The sequence below is a fragment of the Diadema antillarum genome, unplaced genomic scaffold (genome assembly GCF_040938485.1).
Source record: "Diadema antillarum isolate AM-2024a unplaced genomic scaffold, OU_Dant_1.0 scf00000071, whole genome shotgun sequence".
Taxonomy (NCBI): Eukaryota; Metazoa; Echinodermata; class Echinoidea; order Diadematoida; family Diadematidae; genus Diadema; species Diadema antillarum.
The window spans coordinates 5,444,830-5,467,333 of NW_027270960.1; the positions used below are offsets into that span (position 1 = coordinate 5,444,830).

The following is a 22,504-nucleotide window of genomic DNA, read 5'->3' on the forward strand; positions in this document are numbered from 1 at the left end:
GAAGAACGAGTCTCAAATACGCCATGGATCCAACAATAAGGTTTTTTTATTTACAAAATTTTCAGCCTGCCTCAGGCCTTCGTCAGTGTAGTGTATGCTAGTACTAGGACAATGGTAAGTTTTTGCTAAAAAAAATCATTGTCCTGGTATACACTACACTGACGAAGGCCTAAGGCAGGCTGAAAATTTTGTAAACAAAAAAAAAACCTTCATGTTGGATCCATGGCGTATTTGAGACTCGTTCTTTATATATATATATATGTATATACATATATATATATATATATATATATATACACATATATATACATATATAACATATATATATAGATATATATACATATATATATACATTTAATATATTTCCATTACGTACAATACAACTTTGCTACATGAGTGTACACAGTGCAGCAGTGTTATTATTATGTTGCATAATAGACTCTTTTTATTTTATCGGGTGCTCCTCCGACAAGCAAACAATCTACTGAAACTTCTGACTATTTTGCATAATGTTAAATTCAGCACATCGTAAATCAAATTATATAATGTGATGAACTCACCAACTCATTAAACCAACACCATCTGTGCAAACTGAAGAGAACTAGTGTACTACAAGATCTGTCTTTATAGAGCACTAGCATCTTTTTTTAAATTAAATCAATTGATGACAAAAAAAAAGAAATTAACAATAATAATGCATGTAATCATTTTCTTAATCAACACAAAATAAAGTTCTTATTTTCAAACTCCCTCAGCAAATCAGAATAATGGTAACAGATCTCTGAAGCAAAGATATTGTACACCCAAGTCATTACGGTACAGTGTTAATCTGCTGCTTATTACATTTAAAAAGAAAAAAAAGAAAAAAGGGGGGCTATAAATGTGTAACACACAAGTTATCAAATAACATTCCAAACAAATTATATGTAAACGTGCAAATTTTTCAGCAATTCGGTCGGTCTACATCTTGCTCATTTTCATGGATTCAAATGGATATCACACTGGCCAATTTATGACCATTGGGATGCCAAATGACTATAACTGCCATAAATAATATGGTGTCATAGTCTTTCAGTACTGTGATTTAGTTTGTAGTGAGTGTGTGCGTGTGTTTTGAGAATCAATGGATACTAAAGTCTTGCATTGTAGCAAAGTACTAATCAAACAGAATGAGGATTAATTTTGTCAATCTTATTGAAGATACAGATATCTTACTATTTTTCTTGGTGAGTGCTCATATGCATCTTTCTTGCATTAAGGATACTTGTTAATGGAATGATACACAGTAAATGCCATGGAAGTTCTCACCAAACTCAAATATTGATTCATCCATGTAATTACTGAATTTAGAATCTAAAGAATTTGTTTTGTCTGAGCCCCCAATTTCTTGCCATACATTTACTTCTCACTGTAAAGTTCAGACTTGGAAAAAAATCAAGTTCTTTCTGTGCTAGTTTATAAAAAAAAAAAAAGAGAGAAAAAAAGAGAAATCCAAACATAACCAAATGATTTATCTTGTATCATCAAGAACCTTAGAACCAACAAAACAAAAATCAAGAATACCATCTGCTGCAAGATCTAGCAATGTCTATGCCACACCACCTTTCGAAATAGATTTTTGTGTGATACAAACTGTCACAATAACTCTGATCGACATGTCATGAAAAATAAAATAAAATGCAGTTTGAATTATATCCTTATGCTAGGTTTTTACTAATTCCTGACAGCAAGTGCTCTCAAAATGTGTATATATATGATAATGAATTGATGTTAGATGGAGAACACTTGAATGAACAAGCACTGTGAAAGCTGTAATATACTTCCATGTTTGCATACACAATGGTCACTATTGAGTGGCATTTAAGGTAGATGGGCTTCAAAGGCTCACTATATCCAGGAATTCTGTAAAGGGGAGGTGCCCATGCAAAATTAAAGGGGGGCGCACACACCCCCATTTTTCTTTTTGTTTCTTTTGTTTTGACCAAAAGTAAAGAGGGGGCGCGCACCTGGTGCGTCCCCCTCTGGATCCGCCACTGATATCAGGGATATGAGGGGTGAGTTCTGAAATCATGGAGTTGGTCTTGCATGAATACCGTATAAGGAACAAGTGGAAAGTTTGTGATTATTAGCATCCTTACACTTGCCTTTTAACAGGGATAAAACTCGGAGGAAGACAGACAGAAACTTGCCAATACAGTCAGAGACCAGGTGATCTATAGAGCCACCCATGTCGCTACACATTTAACAGCCACATCTGTACACAGACCATAGTTGATGTGTGCACTGAAGGGCATATTATGAATACGTCGCAAGTAAAACTAAAGATACACAGGCGGTCTTCAGCTAATAATTGTCGCAAAACTAAAAGCACTACTACACACTGATTGTCATATTATGTAGTGTGTTCTTGCCAGCTGTAGCTTCTTGAAAAGTTAAAAGCCTGTTCTGTCTACAGACTTTGCAAGCATAGGTCTGTGTGCAAAATTTTGTCTACCTTCTCAACACACTTTTCAGCCTTCAAATATGAGCATTTCAGATCAAGCGATGTGATGAAAGAATAACGGCATTCAGATACAGGAAAATTGGTGAGTATCTTACCAATGACATCATCGACAAACACAAGAGGGAAAATAGAGTTTCATTCCTAGGACAGAAAACCCACAGTGTCCTAAACAAACAAAGACATAACATAATACATACAGAATCTCTGGTGACAAAACTGCAAATCAAGAAATGTAATTAATCTGGCAGTGCTACATCAAAATATGTCAAAAGTGAATAGAAAATTCGTCCACAATCAATTCAAGTCTGGGGGGGATGAGAGGCCATTGTTAAAGCTTGCAGTTGGTTAATAGTATTTCATCACTGGCACCTTGATCCTAGTAAATTTTCCCTGGTCAAAATAACCATTTTAAAACACATACTCCTTTGTATCAATACAGTCGAATTGCACACATCTACACATGATCCTCCTAGGTACAATGTACATTCTACGTAGTGCAATCTATGAGAACAGAAAAAAATACATCACACAGCGGACATACATTTGTAAAATACCGTCATGCCTCCAAAATCGCATAAAGTCCTGCTCTATTCAATCATAACAATCTAATCTGAAAAATCATGATACACGTGCTACACTGTCCCAAGTAATTCTTTATACATATCAAAAGGACTACAAAAAAGAGAGAATTATAATGTAGATACTGATTTTTCTTTTTGAAATAACATTTTAGACAGGATCAAGACGCATTTGACAATTAATGGCGCAATTCTTGCTAAATGAATGAACAGGAAGTCAATAAAGAGGGCGCCCTCTTTACTCTTGCCTGCCCTATACAGCGCTACATCGTGTCACTCCGCTACAACATTGTGCATCTAAGTGTCACACTGCTAGCTGCAATGCTTTTGAAAAAAAAGCATCTTCTTCAAAATTTTCTGACAACCTTACTTAATTCTGACACTTGTACACATCAAGATAGTACTGTATGTGTTCTGTTACACAAACAACTCAATGGCGCGTGGACGGGGTCACACACAAGACTGTTAGCATGAAAGACTCCTAGTCATCCCAGGGCGGTTTCTAATCATCACAATAAATTTTGCCAATACAATGCATTTAATCTACATCATCTATTACCAGTGTATATTTCAATTCCATGTGTGAAAAAATAAAAGGTCTATTAAAAGAAGGCACTACATGGATTTCAACTCTCGATATGTATTTGGGTAGGTACATGTAGTAGTCAATGAATTGCTGAGTAAGCAATGGACTATATTGTAGCTGTTAGGGGCCTCAAATTCAAATTCCAACCTTACATGGAGATCTTGAGAGAGAAAAGACCAATTTCAAAATCTCACCACCATGTACGAGGCAGGAGAAAAAAAATACATTCAACAATCTTTCTTTTTTTTTTTAAACCGATGTGCTGATCACTTCACCACATTTTGTATCATGGCTCACCTGAATGACCTAACACAAGTGACAGAAAAGGAAAAGAAATTTTGTTCCAAATATTTTGCACAAATTTCACAGATCAAGCAAAAGTACTGATTTTTTTCTAATGAATCAAGAAATACATCATACAAAACAACACACAGTGATCAGCAGTGATAGGAATTTACAAAAGTTGCAGTGAAACGTCTGCTAGTACCATGAAGAATGGAAGTGAAAGACAATTTCACGAAAGACAGAAGTGAATGAATGTAAAAAAGATACTTAAAGAGATACATGTACTCCCTGCACAAACCAGAAATAGAAATACACATATCCACTTCGGGAGTGCAGTGGATTACATACATATAGTACTTGAAAAATTCTATGTCTTCAAATTGTCAAATTGTAAAATTAGTCCAGCCAATTTAATATTTCTCTTCTCTATCATCACATCATCCTATATACAGTTGTAGTCAATAAAATCTAGTTACTACTACTAACTACAATATACCCATCTACTTTGAAACATGTAAATTAAGAATACCAGCTGTTACTGGACTTCTCAGCATCTCATTGTGGTCAGTACTATAATGGAATTTCTTCTCAGAGAATTGCAGAAATTGTGCTTCTCTCTATTGCAGCAGTGTGAAATAGAACTGATAATTATGATAATGATGATAATAATAATAATAATAATAATAATAATAATAATAATAATAATAATAATAATAATAATAATAATAATAATAATAATAATAATAGAAAGACTCTTATGAAGTGCTCATTCTGCCTAAAAAGATACTCATGGCACGGCAGAACAGAGTGCATTATGTATCACGTTACAACAGAGTATCACAGAAGATATCAGAAGATATAAGAACAACAGCTTCAGGAAAAATCAAACACTGTTCCCAGAAATGCATTTGAATCAAACATTTCTGTATTTGGTAAATATGATAAAAAAAACCCTAACAAAATATGCAGTGGGAAGTACCCTATTACAGTGCAGAAGAGTATACAGCTGTACATACCTTGTATGTATTAGCTGTGCTGCAGAAGTGTGCCTTATCAGTGTCATCTTTTTTTTTTCCATTTTTATTTCTGCAAAATGATACCTGCAATCTGTGTCCTCTTTAAGTTTGCATCATTTTCTCAAACAGAAACTAGCATCTTAGATATACCCTGTGTATATATATACATTGTATATGAATTAATTTAAAAGAAAGATTCAAACATTCACAAACCTGTTGAGAACTCTACATAGTTATGTAAATCTAAAAATTGTCCTTTTCCTCAGATCAAATCCGTACAAATACAGGTAGAAAAATATCGTCTTCTAAAGTTCATCGCACGTGTGAAAAAGAAGGCACTAGTTTTACCCAAATTCACATTCAAAAACAATGCAAAAGGTCAGTGTATACACACACAGTCAATGTTTTCATATTTGATACTCTGATATATTTGCGAGTGCACATGTATGAGAATTTTTTTTTTCCCCCTGATTGTAGATTCCTCTTTACTCCTGTTCTAGTTATTCAGTTAAGGGAAATAAATCAATAGATTAACAGCACCCAGTTGTAATGTAATTTGATGTCATTGATTAATCATTGCCTGCACCCGTTCAGTTTTCAGGCAGATTGAGCATGAATTGGTGCTAATCCTGCGGTGCTAGGCTTTGTCGGAGACCTATGGTGAGTAGGTAATGTTAACGCTAAGCAAAGAATACCTGCCAGGTCTTTTAAACTACCGGTACGTAGGAAAGTGGAAATTCATTTTGGCCTACTTTTTGTGAGTTTTAAGCTAGGCTGTCACATACATGTATGTCTGCCAGCGGAGAGCACAAGATTACTTTATTGATTTCCTGGTGAAAAGAAATAATCACAATATGCAAACTTGACTCTTGAGTGGAACAAAACTCTCTGCTCTAATACAGCTGATTCTGGCAGATATTTCTATTCTGTTTCTATAAGAAAACAAAAATGATGCCCACATAATCATTTTCATATTTCACTGCTATAGCCATATTTCATCATGATCATCATTCATTCTAATGAATACTTTCAGCCATCACATTCAAACTTGGATTGATGTTCATTGCTACAGAATACATATTTTTTCCACACAGAAAATATATCATGATATAGCATCCAAGAGGTATCTTAAATTGCTTACTATGGAAAAATAGATAAGTTTTTGTCACATATATATATCACGATATACAATTTTGAAAGTACTAAAATGTATATTATACGTCAGGGTCAGAATACAGAGATTTCACATCAATATTCGACATTACCTGGATCATATCAAGTTCAAGTACTAAATTGTAAACTGTTGATTTTTTTAACATTGTGCCTGTTATGCTCCTCAAGTGATAGAACTTAACAGGGAGCGATTTGCATTCCAGCAAGGAACACCTTAAGAAGGAGTTAGGTGCCTCTACTCCTGACCTTCGTTGTCGACCAGTCCCCGGTTATCCCCTCCGACAGGCGGGGCACCCACTTCGAGGTGCATGTCATCCACCCGCTGCCCCTGCTGCGCCTCGGCCGAGTAGGCGGGGGGCGGTTCCGGCATATGGCTGTGAGGGGGCGGCGGCATGAAGGCGTGTGGGGGTGGTGCGTCCGGGTACATGGTGCTGGTGTACATTGCGAGTTTCTCCGCGTCGCTGAACTCTTTGTCTGGGAGGGGTCCCGCCACCTCGTCCGGAAGGCCCGTCTTCTCAGCAGGGTAGCTGGGCTGCCCTCCCCCGACTGCGCCCATTGGTGGCACGAAGCCCGGATTCTCATATGTGGCAGGATAAGCATTCTGTAGAGAGAGGGGGACAAGAACATCACACTTCTGCTCCTATACTCTGATCTTTTCTAGTTTGACAACCTGTATGTGTTTAACTCATAATTCAGTGCCAGGTGTTGGCATAAATGTATAATTGTTTTGTCCTTTCCGCAAGTGGCAGTTGCTAAGGTGGCAAATGTATCTGAAAATTAAGACCAGAAGACTACGGGACTATTTCACCCTCACCTGAGCTCTTGGACAAATGTAACTCTGATATAACTTCCCTGTGGTACCCCTTGACAGTACAGGTATGTTATGAACTATACCTTTTGTGGGGCCTTACAAATAATTGCAACATCACATTCCTTACCTACAAGGGTACAGTATATCAGTTACCTGGCTACCTGCCAAACACATTGTATAGCCACCAATGGCACTGTCTTGAACAACTTACATTTCTAATATCTAAACGGTGTATTTCGTTTGGACCTAAAAAAGAAAATCTCTTGAAATTCACTCAGTTTTGATGCCTTCTGCATGTACCCCATGCACGTTGCTTAATTGCCACAGTATTCAAACAACTTTCTACTCCCTACCCCTTTAAGAATGATATTCCTTTACAGGAGGGTAATAATGGATTATGGGCACTGAAGAAAAGCATAAAACATATACAGACAATGCAAGAAGCACAATGGACTATGAACTACGTAGCTCACAAAAAGTGATCGCAGAAGTTTGAGATTGAGCCCCTCATTCACATGACCAATTTGCTTTTCAATGCACATAGCCAAGGGAAACTTGTGTGGCTTGGCATCATCTTCGTTTTTACTCAATTCACATGTCATTGTGAGTAACAGTTATATGTGTATTTTACAAGTCCTTATGGCATACTAATTCCATGACTTTTTCATTGTTTTTCTTTTTTTTTTGTAAAGGAAGCTTTATTATTCTGTTTGTTTTGACTTTATTCATCACCATCAAACGAATCATGGTTTGGAGTTTCCCTAGATACAGAATGCCACCCTAGATACAGAATGCCACCCCTTTGGAGAACAGGTAGCTTTGGTAGGGAAGGTTGTTGGCCTGATTAAAATTGATCGTCATTTGCTGCCCACCTGGGTACACTTGAAAATGACTAGTGCAGGCCTGCTAGAATGGAATTGTGCGTCATCAAACGTGTGCATGAAAGTACACCCTCATTGATAATGTTCGACTCCAGTCAAGATTCTTCGGCCGTGTATGGACTGTGTTCAAAGCTGTATACAATTTGTTACCGGAATTCCAAAGCACATCCAAGTCGGGCCAGGAGGGGGGAAGGAAGAGGCAGGGGGAGGGGTATCGATAGGAAGGGATTAAAAGTGGACTTCAAGAATGTGGGTGAGATCAGCTTACCTCATACACCGGATTGGATTGGTTTGTGGGAGGAAACCTGTTTCTGTCCAGTTCAACATTGGTGGTTCCGTTGTTGTACGAGACGTTGCCTGCCGTCTCTCTCTTTGACTTGGCTCTGTGTGGAGTGGAACTTAAAGTAATCTATGGCTCCTTCATTTACACCCTGCAAAAATCTGGAATATGTTTTTGTGGTGCTGAGGGTTCTTACACACTACCCACAAGTTGACAACAGTGCGAAAGTGGAAATGTTCAGATAACCTCAACATATTTGGTTTTACATGAATTCATAATTAATAGCAACATGTTATCACTTAGTGAAATTTAGAAAACATAATACTGCAACAGACCAAATGTGACAAATTAATTAAGCCCTAAACACAAATGCTCACTTTTATGGTATTCCAAGTACATTTTTACACACCACATAGTTAACCTTAAGAGGAATTACATAGCTATACAACATAATGTATGATGTCAACACATAACACCTCATATATCATTTTGACACTGCATTTACCATACACTGATGCATACACCATATCATGCACAATGGAGTATGGTGGGTCATGTAATGGAAGCTACATGGTGCATACACTGTACTAACACCATGCTACACCATGGGAGGCAGGTAGCTGCTTCCACTTACCGTCGTTTGTAGGCGTAGAGCAACAAGAGAAGCATAAGGACGAGAATGATGACGATGAGAGTTGATGATACACCAGCCAGGATGGGGACATTGGATGCACCTGTGGACAGGAGAGACGATAATCAAGGTGTAAACACAAACATTGTTAACACAGACACCTAACACAAAGATTACACGGTGTAAGAACAAGCAATGTATCAATATAGCAGAAAAAGACAGATTTAATGATGATAAATTTCACACATACATTGTACATTGTATGAAGAGCTCTAAGCTTTTCCAAAATATTATGCTAAATTTTTTTCCTTCAAATTTGATTTTTTTGACAGAAATGTATTCACTTTTGAAACTCCAATACATTAAACTCTTCAAAGTAGTGAAAATCTTGCGAGAAAATGGAGAAATCAGACAATGAAAAATGAGTCTGTTCCAAGAAGCACTGAATCTATTTGTTTTGTTCCAAAAGGCACATGCAAATCCAGCAGAATCCACTCACAAACCCATGTACATACTTTATACTGCACTTCGACCCCAGATAGAGTAAGATCGAGCTGGCTAGCTCTCCTACCTATGTAGCTTCTCGGACGACCTATACATCTGAATTATTAACTCTGAAATGTTTCTCGTTTGCATATTATGTATTCTTTAGAAGGATGGAAGAAATGGGAGGAGAAATGTGTACGGATATCAAATCATCCAGTAAAAATTCAGAAATTCACAGAATCTATACTCACTTAAATAATCAAGTTGTTTATCACAGTGCTTAGATTTTTGTGCTAAAAGTGCCAAATCCACAACATTAGAAAAAACTTTGATTCTCCTTCTCTTTCTCCTTCCCTTCCCTGCTCCTCCCCTTGATATCCCCCCAACCCCCACCCCAAAAAAACCTTCAACAGATCATCACTTACCTCGTTTGTCACTTTCTCTACAAGAGTCTCCTGAGAAACCATTGGGACACCTACAAGAGAAAATCATTATTGACAGACATGCAATGACAATGAATACTATCGATAAGTCCTTTTTCTTCAGAGGGTGCCTTACAACAAACGATGGATTTAGTCTTTGTGATAAAGTGATGACAATGTGTGATTCGTCCAGTCTTCACAGATGACATGCACTCAAAAAGAAAACAAAAATTTGTAGATAGCGATGTAAGGTCATGATTATAACTGCCCTGCAATTACATGTAGGAGTGTACTAGCTTGTTCTAGTTGTGCACATCATTCATGTTGTATTTCTTATTTTCCTCTTACAATCACATTTGGAGCTCTTTCTAATACAGTGTGTTATTTTATCAGGTCACAGAGATGGAGTTCTTCTACCAACTTAAACATGGCCAACGGTGATGCACACAAATATACATACAGACAGACACACACGCACATGCAGAGCTGGTCAAGAAAATATCAGAACTCCACTGTTAAAGCAAGGAATGAACAGTGGATCAATTGTTACAGTGCATCTATCACAAATACACATTTACTGACACCACAGATCTCATAATTAAAGGACATATAGGAACAGAACAGCAATTGAGAAGGTAAAATATAAGTTCAACATCTGCAGGTATTTATTTCAATGTCCTTGCTGCTATATATTTCATATTAATGACTCATTGTATATACATATGTACATGTACATCACTGTATGTACAGATAACCCATACTGTGCTGAATCTACCATTAGGCACACCGGGGGCACTTTCTGTGAGGATTGACAGAGACGTTTGGGAACTATCCATCAATGAGGATAGATTACTAAATCCTCCTAATCACTAATTAATTACCATTTTCTTCCTTTCTTTGACAGAGGCAATGTAATGCCCCAGAAGACAATCTTACAGTTTTTTAGGCCAAATTTCAAAATCATAACTACATGCACATGTCTGAGCACAAAAAAGGTAGAGGATCTCACAAACAAATAAATGCATACATGAATCAGGGCAAGAATAGGTCACAAGTGAAAGAATGAATGATAACAACAGACTCTATAAACTCACCTACAGCTTCCATCACTTAGGCATATACCTCCATTTTCACAATGGCAGTCTGTGAACAGCAAAGAAAAAAAATGTGAGGAAAAGAAAAAAAATGTCAGGAAAAGAAAAAATACATTTCCCCCCAGGAATTAATTCTTACTGACTATGAGAAAGGAGATGACAAAATTGTCCCATACCAAATCTTGCCATCATAGTATACCTTCACTCTGAGTATATTCCATCCTCCTTTGCAATAAATGTATACTTAGGACAGAGTAACTGTGGTATCATGACAATGACTCTCACTCTTCACTACATCGTTTTCATTCCAAGTATTAGTCACCCAAGCAAATGACTTAAATTAATTATGATATGTTTTTTGTGGCTGCTGATAGGAAGTAATGAATGCTTGTACAGTCCAACCTAGATTACCCGGCCCTCTCTTTACCTGGACTTCTCTATTATTCGGATGACTCCAAGCAGTGAAGACAAAAAAAAAGTGATTTCGAATACAATTAAAAACCTCCCACAATACTAAGGGATATATCTATGATGTTCGCTACAGAAACATGTAGGAATTTTGCTACCCACCCATAGCAATGTCCTCCTAAGAACACAACACCTGAACAGCAATCTACTTTAAGGATATTAGGAGATGAATATCTTGATGTCAGGAGAACTTACCATCACAATTTGACGTAACTCCACCATCGTCATCAGGGGCAAGAAGGCACAGCCCACTGCAGATGCGACTGATGCATGGGTTGGCCACTGGGGTTGGGTGAGATATTAGGACGGAAACATAAATGACCACAAAAAAAAAGATTTCAGAGTAGAAAACATATTCAGAGAAAACGCCACAAATGCTGATGCGTTGATATACCAATCAAATGAAGGCACATCTGTAGGACTGTTAGGAATTATTTCCAGACGAATTGTCACTCAGACAATAGTTTCAAATGTAGAAGTTACATTGCTTTGATACAACTTGAGTATGTATCCATTCAATGAATGTCAGCTTCCATTATTTTCCAAGAGGAATATAAAATCGCCACTGGACTTCAGTCTGGAAAATAGAACTCTGTGATGACTTTATGTCATTTGAAGGTGCGATGATCATGATTTAATGATATTGGCAGATGAAAATAATGGCATAAGTAATACAGTACAACAAAGAAATGATAAAGACATTGTATGATAATAATGACATTAATACAAAATAATCATTGGAACACCACCAACAACAATACTCGTATTAAAAGTGGTTGTGTGGTATATATTCCTTTTTTACAATATTTAATAGCTTGGTGCATTTGACAATACCGTATATCATTACCCTGGTCACTATAATCAATCCTTTATCTACTACAGCATGCTTTCCTCTCCGTATGGAGAGAAATGCCAAACTTTTCAAGCCAGGATCCTTACTCTGCAATTACATAGAAAAGGGACAAGGGAAGATGTATCCAGGTAGAATATGACGAATACAAAAGCCAGCTAGTCTGAGCACCTAAATATGTGGCAGAAATAATGCATTAAGGGTTTGCTGGGAAGACTTTGTTGAGCTTAGAAGTTTGGGGTCCTCTTGAACCCGGTGTCTAATTATTGAGGAATTATTCTATCTGACAGTATGATACTTTGTGATATAATGAGATATCTCCACATATCAAACAAGTTTACCTTTTTACAGGTCAGGTTTTCCTGACAAATTCGCCAGTGGTTACATTCATGATTTTGAAGGAGAGTGATGAAGAGAGAAATGTGCACATACGCATGTTTGGATCAGAGATAAAAGTTTTTTCATGATGTTAAATTCAGGGATAGCACCTGACTCAAAAAAATTTTACGAAAATGAAAAACCCATGAAGTACCTCTAGCATATAAAGTATATCATTGACTTACAGTGCTGTGGGTAGCGTTGGAACTGGTACATGCGGATTCCGCCTGGGTTGACGAGGTTTGGAATTTCAGTGACGTTCTTCGCCGTATTTAGACGCTTCGCCGCCAAGACTTCTCCCGTCGAGCTGGCCGTCCAGTAAAACGTGTCTTCAAACACCTCCACTTGGAATGGATTGAACAAAGCTGTAAGGTAGGAACACACATGGGAATCCAAGGTGAGAGGAAGGAATTTATGCTATTTGTTGTTTTGGTACAAGCAGAAGAAGACAAAACAGTGATGCCTTCACTATCATTTATTATCATTTTAACACTGTGTTATTAGAGAGTGTAATCATCATTCTTATCATCAGAAAGGAAAATAATTTGTTGACGCTCAAAGTGCATCTGAACAAAAAAAAATTAATTTTCTGACATCGTATTTATTGTATTAGCAATATCTCTGAGAAATCTGAGTGCGAGGTTGTTTCCATAGAGTGATACTGAATGAAAAAGATCAGTCTCAAAACACCTAAAATTACAGGCGACTTGATCTGAAACTAGTCATCTGGCTTTATTGATTGTATTCGATTGTGTAGTTTGATAACTTTCTGTGCAAACTCTGATTTTTGGTATCACTTGTCAAACTGACAGGCTCACGCATGCACATACATGTAGCTGTACGTGTAGGCATTCTATTCAGTACTAGGCAATGCTTATAGAAAGTATTTGATATAAATGTTTGCAAACAGAGGCAAGTGAAGGAATCGTGCACACATCAATGGGCTAGCGTAGCTACTAGAGCAGCATGCATGATCAAGGGACAATATTCAAAAAAAAAAAATATTTCTCAGTTATGGGCACTTTTTGCGTTGAGCAAGAACTTTCTCTAGGGTAAAGGACATGTCTTTACACTCCTCAAATTCAAATTTCAGGGTTCAGATACACTTTGATATACATTATGGCTCATTTTGTATGCATATAAGTTATAGAACATATATATACCTACATAGTAACTACAAAAATGATAATTTTTTGCGATTTCAGTGTGACGATCATTTTTAATCATTTGTACAATCACCTCCACTCATCAGTGTCTTGCGATTGCTCCCATCAAACGCCATCCCTTGAAGGATGTTCAGCTTCTGGTCGATGAAGAAGATGCGGTCGTCATTGGCAAAGTCGATGGTCATCCCTGTGGGCTGCACCAGGCCTCTGCGGACGATCTGGATGGAATTCTCGCCGTTCATGTAGGCCCTGCCGATGAAGGCACTCCCGACGGTCGATCCAGAATCAGCCCAGTAGACATATCTGCAGAAAAAAAAATCAAGATTTGTGCATTTGTGACTGCCCAGGTCAAAACTCACAAAAAGCATGCCAAGTGAATTTAATATTTTTCTACATACTGCAATTAAAAAGAAAAAAGTTCTAAGCTTTAAATGATATATAGCTTGTTAAAATTGGACCATTCAAACCCATTCAAAAAGTGACTGAAATAAGAGGGAATTAGGAGGTGCAGTTGCAAGTTGCAGGAGGTGCAAAAGAGAGAAAAGAAGATTTGAAGTATCACGATCACTAGAGCGTGCTGTGCAGAAGTACAGATGAAATAATGAACATATTGTCCACACACACAAAAAAACCCCACTAATATCTTGATTTTGCTAAAAGAAAGTGTGCCCCTACCCCCTGTATGGATTGACCACTAGTGCTGTCACTGACTCCACATTCTGCTTGGTCAGCAGATTCTACAAATGATTAAAAATAATAATCACACTGAAATCACAAGAAATTATAATTTTTGTAGTTACCCTGTATGTAAATATAAATTCTATAACTTATATGCCTACAAAATGAGCCCAAACCTACCCCCTGCGTGGATTGACCACTAGTGCTGTTGGTGACTCCACATTCTGCTTGGTCAGCGTCATCTCGAAGTGACCCTCCAAGTTGGCCACTGCAATTTTTGGGTAGGGGTCAGATGCCACCTGTCGCCTGCGCCGACGCCGGGTTGTGACGAGGGTCGGTGACCCCTGGTCTGTGAAGTAAATGTTTCTGGAGAGAGAGAAAAGTATAAATAATTCACTTTGTGTTATTTATCTCTCCCTATCTTACATATAGTCTCTCCTTCCAACCGTCTCTCTCTCTTCCCTCTCTTTCTTCCTCTCAAATATTCACGAATTTGAAAACATGCGAAAATCTTATTCTAATTCCAACATGAATGAGACGTACACGTTTAGATTTTATCCTTGCAGTACTGTACTCCTTGATCATGAATTCAACTACTCACAAAATTGTCGCAAAGTCCCAATTCGTGAATAATTTGACTTGCTATTAAATGGCGTATACGTAATTCTTTTTTCTTTTTTTCTTTTTTTTTTGGAGACGCAATCTAGTAAAATCCTACATGTAAGATAAATTAACATTGCATTTGTGTTATGGATGACAATATTTTGGTGTAAGCCTACAGCTGATGTATATGGTGTACAGTGTATATTTTTTTCAGGGGAAAATTATACACTTGTGGTATCTCTCACCCTGCTGGTGTCATATGAGACTATGGAATGAACCCTCAATCTAGTTACCTTCCGATCCAATCCACGGCGATGTCGATGGGTCGGAAGACGTTATCCACCGCCAGGTTCTCCGGCGCAAAGCTGCTGTCGAGATCCAGTGAGTGTCGCTTGATGCTGCGAGCCTCGCTGTCCACAAAATACACATACCCTGAGGAAAGACATCAAGAGACGTCATGAGACAGGGAGATACTTTCGATCACACTGACACTGATTGACTAATTCTCTTAATTGTGTATCCAATAAAAGTTCTACAGAATTATATCCACCACCATGATTTCCCATAAATTACATCTGTATATACTGCAGTGTTTGTTTCCACACATATTTATAAGTTTTCTGCATCTTTCTCCAAAAATCATGCTTCCCCCCCCCCTTAACGACTGTACAAACAAAATCTCGCATTTTTTTTTTTTAAGTTTACCTTTTGTGTTGCCATGCTTTAAAGAACAACCTGCCTTCAACTGGAGCAATACTGTACACGTGGAAATTTTCGCGGTACATTAATTTTCGCGGATTTCGCGCTACGTTCGGCTAGCGTGAATTCAAAAACGCGCGAATATATCTTCGCAATTTTCCATGCACATTTTGAACGGCCTGAATTGTGTGTGCTTCGTCGATGATACTGCTACGTAGTACAGACATGTTTACGCATATAGCAGTATCATCGCACGCACCGCACACACAGAGCCCAGGCCGATTGGTGTGTTACATCCCCGCGACTACAGTACTAGTACAGTGTACTACAGTACATGTATCGAGTAAAATCAAAGAGGTTAGTTGAGCGCTTGTACTCGACTCGCACTCGCGCCGCTCGCTACGTCGCTTATCGTACGCTGGCATCGCTGGATGAAAACGGCGACAGAATAAGCAAATGCTATTGTGAAAGCTATGATATTTTCGCTCGACTCATTTTTCACGCTCCGGGTAAGAAGAGTTTTGCATGATTTGAATTCTGCAGAATCAAGACATCAACTACTGGAACATATGGCAGGCAAAAATATTTGGGTGCTTTTATTTTTGCGCTAGGTTCTGGTTGCGCAAAATGCAGGAAAATTTCAACACTGCGAAAATTTCCACTTTTACAGTATCACATAAGGTCATCCACATAGAGGAAGAAAAACAAATGAAACATAATGTCGAACAGCAATTGTACAGCCTTACATATGCATCTACAAAAATGCTTGATATGGGTAAACATAAACAGTTAGCATCTAAACACAAAAGCAAAAAACTCACTTGTTTCCAGCATGTAGTCCAGACCACTGACCCTTGTTTGATGGTCAACGACCTTGTTCCTCTCCCCGTCGCGGTTTGTGAATATAGTCTGACCATCGGCCACTATCAGGTACTCTTGAGCTCCTGTAAACAACACATGTCCAAGAATTCAGTTACAGCCATTTGAATACAAGGAAAAGAAAATGAACAAGACTGACATATTCATCCTGTCTCAAGACCATGCAAAGCATAACGCCAGTCTTTCTCTGCACCTTAAATGACAAGTTCACCCAAATACATAGGACTGCGTAAATTGTGAAGGAAGCAATATTGCTAGAAAACATATCAGTGAAAATTTTAAGAGAAGCAGACAATCTGATCAAAAGTAATGAATATTTAAAAGTTTTTGTGCAGCCATCACTGGATGAGAAGATAACAACAGTTAGTGATGTCACACATGTTAAAAAGAATAAAGAAAACATAAACAGAACTCCACAAGATATCATTTCTTTAATGAAAAGTACACTTTCTCTTGACTTCTTACTGACACATTAGGGGTAATATTGTTTCCCCTGCTTCCTGATAAAGGTAAGTCAAGCACTCTATAATTTTAACAGAAATTAAAAACTATATAGCTATGTTTAATTCTGTCAATATTTTCTTTATGTCATTTCCATACATGACATCATAATATGATGTTGTCTTCATAATATCCAGAGATGGTAGCAACAAATCTTTGAAACTCTGTCACTTTTTACACTGATTATATGGATTAACATTTTTATTTTGGGTGTTTCTATCCCTCACTTGCATTTTGGAACTATGTTGAAGCACTAAGGCTGGTTTTTTGTTTCATCTGCAAATAGTAAATAATAAATGTTACAGTCATCTGTGTTTATACCTTGTGCATCACACGTGTTGTTCAAGCCATCGTAGCCCTCGGCACAGGAGCACTGATAACTCCCCTTTATGTTGGTGCAGGATTGGATGCATACAAAATCCAGGCATTCATTCACATCTGCAGGAAAAAGAATAGAAAAAAGCAATTTGATTCAGCCTCATAAGCAAGATCCTAAATTTCTTCCTCTGCATCAAAAAATACAATAACCAATTTAACATCGGTCAAAATGTGGTGTTAGGTTAAGAGTCTACATTTGTATGCTGCTCAATACCAATACCATATCCAAATATATTTTAGAAGTTTGTCATTAAATTCGCTGCAAAACACTAGGTTTTGTTAGTAAAACACACTAAAATACTGGGCAACTTAGAAAATAGATCGCAAGTACAATAAGGAATTCCCTTTTTTATTGGTGGGGGAGGAAACAGAAAAAGAAATGAATTTTGTTTATGTACTACTGCTAATTGTGCCCAAAAATTGACTGCACATTCGCACTGAAAATGAATGGATGTAATAAATAGAAATTTGAAATATTTAAGAAATGTGAAACATTTAATATCAAATAATGAAATATGATGATGCATAAATGAAAAGGAATATTACAACAAAAAAATTATGGCCTGTAATCTACACGCACAATGCTTATTTTCATATTTGATAAACGTCACATTCAAAAAGGATTAAAAAATGATATTGCATGCAGCCTTATTCCTCATGAATATGCATTACTTGGCTGACTGCATCTATGGATTAACTTTTATTGGGCTCAACAGGAAATTAATAGAAACCAGCAAAAGCAACTGGAACCAACAGGACCAATAAAACGTCCTATAGGCTCTCACACTGCATGGGTTCCCTGAAATAAAAAAACAAAAACAACAGGACCAACAAGACCTATTGGATATCCATTTGGTTTAAACTCTATGGGTTTCTATCGGATTTCTGTTGGTGCACATACATTGTATGTAGGCATTTAACTGATGTACTTTTGGATGGAGTTTTTATTGGTCTCAATAAGAAACAGAAACAGAAATAGAAAAAAAAATTACAAACTAATACGGGCTTCTTACTGGATTTCTACGGGAGTCTACAGGATTTTCAACCCTGGTATACACCAAGTCTAATGTGGGAAGATCAGAGCAGACTATCTATCACAAAATCGATCATTTTAAATGTATGCTTTCATGACTTGATAATCACCCAAGTCCAATTTCTTGCATAAATTTGTATAAATTTTCACAAATGACTCCGACTTACCCACGCAGCTGCGGCCATCCCGAGAGAGAGCGTAGCCCGCCCTACACTGGCACAAGATGGTGGTGGTATCTGTGACCGACGTGCACACTTGCTCGCAGCCCCCATTGTCCACGGCACATGAAGAATCTTTATCTGGAGGATGGATGATTGGTGGACAAAGTTATGATACCCAGAATGCATCATACTCTGAGAACATGATATGGAAATGTAGATCAACTTTGTGTGGAAAATCAAATTGATGGCTTAATTTACAAAACTTGTCCCACAAACAATCAAACTTTAAGACATTTAAAATAGAGGAATATAATGACCATTGTGATAAGGACAAGAGACCCGCGGGTCTAGCGCTCACCTGAGTATCGCAAGTTCACCTTTCACGCAGTCACTAATCTAAATTATTCACAGCTCTACCAAAATTTGACGAGGCATTCTCAAGTGGAAGATGAAAATGTACAATAAGGGCCCAATTTTTTCAAGATTCCTTAATTTGGGGGAATTGGGGCCCCCTGGGGCCCTCTGGGTGGGGCATGGTGCCCAGTTTGATAAATTGAGATCCTGACCACCTAGGGATGCTACCTGCCAAGTTTGACAAAAATCCATCATGAGGTTTTCAGGAAGAAGATGAAAATGTACAATTCAGGCCTCCATTTGGACCCTTCCAACCAACCCCCCCCCCCCCCACCCCCAAGAGGGGCACCCCTGGATCTCCTATGAACAAACTTGAAACTACAGTCATTACTGTACTCACTCATAGTATTATCTCAGCTCTATAACTTTTGATTCTAGAGAAGATTTTTAAAGATTCCTTCATTTGGGGGGTTTGGGCCCCCTGGGGGCCCCCTGGGCGGGGCATGGTGCCCATTTTAACAAATTGAGATCCTAACCCCCTAGGGATGCTACCTGCCAAGTTTGGTGAAAATGGGTCATGGGGTTCTCAAGAAGAAGATAAAAATGTACAATTTAGGCCCCATTAGGACCCCTCCTCACCCCCACCCCCCCCCCCCCCCCTGGGTCCAAAGGGGGGCACCCCTGATTCTGCCATGAACAAACTTGAAACTACAGTCATCAATGTGCTAACTCATAGTATTAACCTAGCTCTATCACTTCTGGTTCTAGAGAAGAAGATTTTTGCGGATTCCTTAATTTTGGGGGGGTTTGGGCCCCCTGGGGGCCCCCTGGGTGGGTCATGGTGCCCATTTTAACAAATGGAGTTCCTAACCCCCTAGGGATGCTACCTGCCAAGTTTGGTGAAAATGGGTCATGGAGTTCTCAAGAAGAAGATGAAAATGTACAATTTAGGCCCCATTAGAACCCTTCCCCACCCCCCTCCCCTGGGTCCCAAGGGGGGCACCCCTGATTCTGCCATGAACAAACTTGAAACTACAGTCATCAATGTACTAACTCATATTATTAACTTAGCTCTATCACTTCTGGTTCTAGAGAAGAAGATTTTTACAGATTCCTTAATTTTTGGGGGTTTGGGCCCCCCTGGGGGCCCCCTGGGTGGGGCATGGTGCCCATTTTAACAAATTGAGTTCCTAACCCCCTAGGGATGCTACCTGCCAAGTTTGATGAAAATCGGTCTTGGGGTTTTCAAGAAGAAGATGAAAATGTAAAAAGTTTACGCACGACGCACGACGGACGACGGACGACGGACGACGGACGACGGACGACGGACGACGGACGACGGACGACGGACGACGGACGACGCACGACGGACGCCGGACGAAGGGCGATCGCAATAGCTCACTTGAGCCTTTGGCTCAGGTGAGCTAATAATGAGGAACTTAAAGGACAAGAGTTATCCAAACATTTTCACTGTCATCATTTTATCATCACATCATTATGAGTAGTTTCATTATCAATACAGCCATCTGAATATCATCAACACACCAACAACAAAAAAACCTCTATTATCAATATGAAATAATCAATGACAAGAATATGAAAATAGCACTATAATTACAAAGATGATTCTGGTCATCATAAAAAATAGGGTTGCTCAAATGTTACAATTAATCTATCAGTAGTCATAATTACCTACCATCACCACAATCACTATCAAAGTTCAAATCATCATATCTTCGCACAATCAGAGATGCCACGGGGAGCTGTCCAAATTTCCTGAAAATCACATGCGAGGGAGCGAAGCGACCGAGGGGGGGTGGATGTGGGAGGGGGGTGTCCCCCCTCCCACGGTAAGGACTTTTTGTTATTTTCGGAGTAGAATTATGGGTTCTGGTGCATATCTAAGAGGGGATTTTCACTATTTCTGTGCTTAAATAATTGGTACTTTAGGTTAGCCATGTTGTAATCAGCCAGTTGTAATCAACTACACACGTGCTTCTAAAATAAACATAGTACAGTAAAGCTAATTACATGTAATTGATTCCAGTGCTGACACCTATCAGTATGTGAATTAGTATACTGTATAATAATTCACATACTGAATTACTGATATTTCTCATACTTGTCATCACTTCTCATTCACATAGACATCTACTGAATTACTGATATTTCTGTACAGCAATATGTAAATACCTATGTGAAGATGATCAGTTATATGCAGCATAGAAGACTGTTGTTTTGTTGTTTTTTTGTAATTTTATTGAAAAACATGAATTACTATTTTTCATGAATTTCCATCGCCCAATTTCCCCATTCAAAAACTGCGACACGTGCGTGCATAACGCAATACGCCTTAACTATGCAGCGTTGTGCATGGCGCCTACCAAGCATTCACATAAGAATTGTTTGCTCAGAATTCTTGATTTTGCTGTTATGGAACATTAATAAAACACATATCACATTAAAAGTAAGATTCTAACCTTTCATTTGAGACAAAGTTTGTTGAACATGCATTGGGCTAGTCGAAGCGATTTATTTGGAAAACCTTGCGTGTCACGGCGAGATCAATTCATTTTGCTTCCATCAGTGACTCCCGGTGATCTTAGCGTGATTGGAGCCGGCTAGAAGAATGCAGGGAAACGTACGCCGCATGTGGCTCCCACTCGCGGAAGGCCGCGGGGCACTATGGTCGCCTGTCTAGCTCTAGCTGCTTCGCGGTGTGCGGCGCGCGATTCATGTGCTTTTCTATGGGAAAAAATCTCTGTTCTTTCAAGTTAACTGAAATAAGCGATTACTTTTGGTACTACAAGCCAATTTGAAGACCGTATATTTGAACTGGGTAATACCGATCGTCGGCACTAGCGCTCGTAATATGCATTATTACAGTAATCAATGCAATGATGACACTCATCAAATTGGCAAATGCTTTGAAAGAAAAACATTGTTGCTTTCATGCTGCATGTATTGCGTGCGGAGGTCGCCGAGAGAGACGGAGAGAGCAAATAGGCGCATTATCTCAGTAGTTATTCACACATTCCCGGAGAATCAAGAAATACGATTTTTTGCCAGCTTGCCGGAAATTCTGGAAAGCTTCCCTCTTTTTGGAAAAATCCGGAATTCCGGAAATTTCCGGAAATGTGGCATCTCTGCACAATTAATGTCCAAGGAATCATACACATTTGATAATCGAGAGGATATCTACGGCTGGAGGCAGAATAGATCAGATGTATTCTTACTGCATCCTAGCTCATCGTATCCATCAGGGCAGTCAATGACATCATTACAGACGTCATTGAAACTGATGCAAGTCCCATTATTGCATCGGAAACTGTCGGTTCCACATTGTACAGTTGTACCTGATAAAGCATGATGGAAAACAAAAACCAAAAACACATTAACATCAATGGCTTCTGGATGTGCAGGGTTCTGAGTATAGAAGATATATTAAGATAAATCACTATGTTTTAGAGCAAATAAAAGATAATTCTATGTGTGCCACAGAAATTTTTTTTATTTGCCATATGACTGGCTCCAGTTTTCATTTGGCATGTATGCAATGTCAGATATTGTGGGATTAATATTTCATAAATTGCATGGAGATTAAAACTTC

General features: G+C 38.4%; 1 pseudogene; it reads right to left on the bottom strand.

Annotated features, from left to right (window-relative positions):
* Nucleotides 1-6,376: 6,376 nt before the first annotated feature.
* LOC139716951 (low-density lipoprotein receptor-related protein 2-like) overlaps nucleotides 6,377-22,504 on the bottom strand; it is a 116,840-nt pseudogene continuing 100,712 nt past the window's right edge.